General features: G+C 37.1%; 1 pseudogene; it reads right to left on the bottom strand.

The window, feature by feature from the left end:
• Positions 1-4209: 4209 nt before the first annotated feature.
• LOC128650853 (uncharacterized) lies at positions 4210-4328 on the bottom strand (annotated as a pseudogene).
• Between the last annotated feature and the right edge of the window lie 224 nt (positions 4329-4552).

Genomic DNA, 4552 nt, shown 5'->3' with positions numbered 1-4552 from the left:
TAACTGATAATAATAATAGATATACATTTCTATATATATATATAAAGGTGATACTGTTAATGTAAAATAAATATCTATACCTATATATCTATAGGAATAGATAAACAGGTTTAGGTATATATATATGAAGCTGAATAGGGCCAAGCACTCACACCACTAATAATATCCTGTGCCCTGGGTGCAATCCTGGCGATGTATGTATAGAGTCAAAAGAAGGTACACTCACAGGGTCTTGAGTCAAGACCCTGTGAGTGTACTTTCTTTTGAATATATATATATATATATATATATATATATATATATATATATATATGAGACCCTTAGAACTAGTCTAAGGCAGTCAGGGTCAAATTCACCCTCCTTTAAATCCCCACTGAGATATAAACATAGGTAGCTACAGAGGGGCAGTGCTTAATGCCAAAATATAGATATTACAAATGGGAGATTAACCTCTTAACGACACGCGTCGTACAGGGTACGTCTTGCACAAACTGGTCTTTAAAGACCAGCGACGTACCCTGTACGACGTTGGGGTTGAAAGCGGCTGGAAGCGATCCTGATCGTTTCCAGCCACTTTCCGGTTATTGTAGTGATGCCTCGATATCGAGGCATCACTGCAATAACATTTTTCCCCATCCGATGCAGAGAGAGCCACTCTGTGGCCCTCTCTGCACCGAACATCGATGCCGCGATCGTTGGTGGGTGGGAGCAGACGTGGGAGGCGGGTGGGCGGCGATCGATGGCTTACCGGTGGGCGGGATCGTGGGCGGGATTGCTGGGGGGCGCGCACGGACGCGCGCGCGTGCACAGGGGAGGCGGGCGGGCGCGTGCACGGGGAGGGAGCGGGTGGGAACCATTACACTATGGAACAGTGGTTTCTATTTAGAGGGAGAGAGGGGGGATAAATATGTTAATCGAAGGGATCTGGGAGGGGGTGGGGGAAGCTACACTACAGAAAAGTGGGGAAAAAATAAAAAATATACATTTTTTTTGTAAACTGGGTACTGGCAGACAGCTGCCAGTACCCAAGATGGCTCCCAATAATGTAGAGGGGGAGGGTTAGAGAGCTGTTTGGGGGGGGATCAGGGAGGTTTGGGGCTAAGAGGGATCCTACACAGCAGCATATGTAAATATGCTCCAAAAAAAAAAAAGAAAAAAAAAAAGATACCTTTTATTTTAGTACTGGCAGACTTTCTGCCAGTACTTAAGATGGCGGGGACAATTGTGGGGTGGGGGAGGGAAGAGAGCTGTTTGGGAGGGATCAGTGGGTCTGATGTGTCAGGTGGGAGGCTGATCTCTACACTAAAGCTAAAATTAACCCTGCAAGCTGCCTACAAGATCCCTAATTAACCCCTTCACTGCTAGCCATAATACACGTGTGATGTGCAGCGGCATTTAGCAGCCTTCTAATTACCAAAAAGCTTTGCCAAAGCCATATATGTCTGCTATTTCTGAACAAAGGGGATACCAGAGAAGCATTTACAACCATTTGTGCCATAATTGCACAAGCTGTTTGTAAATAATTTCAGTGAGAAACCTAAAATTGCGAAAAAAATTACGTTTTTTTTAAATTTGATCGCATTTGGCGGTGAAATGGTGGCATTAAATTTACCAAAATGGGCCTAGATCAATACTTTGGGTTGTCTACTACACTAAAGCTAAAATTAACTCTACAAGCTCCCTACATGCTCCCTAATTAACCCCTTCACTGCTGGGCATAAAACACGTGTGGCGCGCAGTGGCATTTAGCAGCCTTCTAATTACCAAAAAGCAACGCCAAAGCCATATAAGTCTGCTATTTCTGAACAAAGGGGATCCCAGAGAAGCACTTACAACCATTTATGCCATAATTGCACAAGTTGTTTGTAAATAATTTCTGTGAGAAACCTAAAGTTTGTGAAAAAGTTACCATTTTTTTTTATTTGATCGCATTTGGCGGTGAAATGGTGGCATGAAATATACCAAAATGGGCCTAGATCAATACTTTGGGATGTCTTCTAAAAAAAAATATGTACATGTCAAGGGATATTTAGGTATTCCCGACAGATATCAGGGTTCCAATGTAACTAGCGCTCATTTTGAAAAAAAGTGGTTTTGAAATAGCAAAGTGCTACTTGTATTTATGGCCCTATAACTTGCAAAAAAAGCAAAGAAGATGTAAACATTGGGTATTTCTAAACTCAGGACAAATTTTAGAAACTATTTAGCATGGTTGTTTTTTGGTGGTTGTAGATGTGTAACAGATTTTGGGGGTCAAAGTTAGAAAAAGTGTGTTTTTTTCCATTTTTTCCTCATATTTTATAATATTTTTAATAGTAAATTATAAGATATTATGAAATTAATGGTATCTTTAGAAAGTCCATTTAGTGGCGAGAAAAACGGTATATAATATGTGTGGGTACAGTAAACGAGTAAGAGGAAAATTACAGCTAAACACAAACACCGCAGAAATAAAAAAAATAGCCCTGGTCCTTAAGGGAAAGAAATTGGAAAATGGCCGTGTCCTTAAGGGGTTAAGAAAAGAGGCAGAGTGATATTCCCAATTGGAAAACATGGAATGGGTGTGGTAAAAATTAATGATAGTGGAGTACACCTAGCGCCTACTAAATAAGACCTCTGGCTTTGATAATTTGACACCTAGTTGTCAAAATGGAAAGATGAAACTAATAAGGTATACCAAAGCGCCAACTATACGAAGGCTGGGTCTGGACCTAATGCAATATTGTCAAACGATTACAATAAACAATTTATTGAGTACACAAATAAGTTAAAAACATGGATCCATGTATAAACAATCAAATTTATACAACAATAATAGCTAAATGAATAGTTAAAACAAATAGTTATGTAACGGATATAGCATTTAAAATTGTGCAAACATTGCTCTTAAAAATATTCCTAAAAAATTCCAAATTTAGTATAAGGCTCACAACAGAAATTCAACTTTGTGTTTACCATATACACATACACAAATTTGTACAGCAATAATAGCTAAATGAATAGTTAAAACAAATAGTTAAATAGCAGATATGGCATTTAAAATTGTGCAAACAATGCTCTTAAAAAATATTCCTAAAAAATTCCAAATTAAGTATAAGGCTCACAACAAAAATTCAACTTTGTGTTTACCACATGCACATAATAGATGAAATATATTAGTCAGTTATATAATATTATCGAACCAATAATGTTCTCGATTCTATGCAATACTAAATATTGCCAATAGTGACTAATGTGTAAGGCTCTGAGTAAGACCTTTAACTGTGTGTTTACCACATACGCATTGTCAAGTAAAAAATATTGTGACAGCAATAAGCCAATGTAAAGAATGTGTATCAAAAAAGTTGTGTGCAAAAATTAGTGTACAAAAGATATTAATGGTAAAAAAATAGGTTGATCTTCAAAAAACGTGAATTAAGAACAAAGATTGTGAAAAATGAAAAACCAAAAATTTACAAAAACATTGTGGTGTGTTCCAATAGTAACTTATATAAATGTAAATAGTCCAAAAAATAGTCCAACAGTGAAAACTTAATAGAAAAAATAATCCAACAATAAATTATAATAAGTAGTGTGTCTCTTTAAGAAAAAACAATAATCCTTAAAGTGTTGTGAATCCTAACAGCAATAGTTATGGTGATTTTCCAAGTGTTTTATACTGAATAGCAGTGTCAGTACTTGCTAGCCGTTTTCCAACCCAAAATTCTATCTTCTTGGCAAATATTTTGTTATAATCCCTGGATGATCCTTCTGTAAAAGAAAGATATGATGGTGTAGATTGTTTTTAGATCAATAGAAAATGAAATTGTGCTTACCAGTCGACGCGTTTCGGTCACAAAGAGACCTTTATCAAGACTGGTTTTATGGTGTTAGTAGTGGTCTTTTTATACCAGACTGATTGCTGGCCATAAAATTGTGGAACAGGAAGTGTTTGTTAAGCACTTCCTGTTTTACTGACCTTAAATGTGTGTTTAAAATATACAGTTTATAGTTTAAAAATTTGTGATTAAAAAATCCATTATAATACATTTAGATGGTATCCTTATTCTGTCAAGCTCTGTCTGCAGCTGATCAGTTTTATTCAGAGAAAATACAAAAATTCCTATGTTAGAATACAGTGTTCCAGATTTGGAAAAATATATATACAAACCCAGCCTTTTTAGTTATGACTTCATACCTATTATTTAATTTTTTTTTTCTTTTTTTTTCTTCCTACCGCACCTGGTGTTCCCAGGCGGTCTCCCATCCAGGTACTGACCAGGCCTGGCCCTGCTTAACTTCCAAGAGCAGATGGGATCAGGTGCATTCAAGGCAGTGTGGCTGTAGACATTTCTGTATTAGCCCTATTTCTCATCATGATCTGATCAGAAAGAGAGTTTACTGTCATCTCCAAGCCGTTTTTCAGCTGTTTCTATTGGGTATAATCTCAGTAGGGGCTTGGTTTCTATTGGATGGGGCAGGGGTGTGTATAATAGGCTCAATTTCATTGGATAGTAGTTGGAATGTTGTTAAAACATTCCCTTATCTGTCATAATAAAGCCATTTTAGCGTA

This window comes from Bombina bombina, chromosome 2, assembly GCF_027579735.1.
Source record: "Bombina bombina isolate aBomBom1 chromosome 2, aBomBom1.pri, whole genome shotgun sequence".
Lineage (NCBI taxonomy): Eukaryota > Metazoa > Chordata > Amphibia > Anura > Bombinatoridae > Bombina > Bombina bombina.
This window is presented reverse-complemented; position numbering and strand designations above follow the sequence as displayed.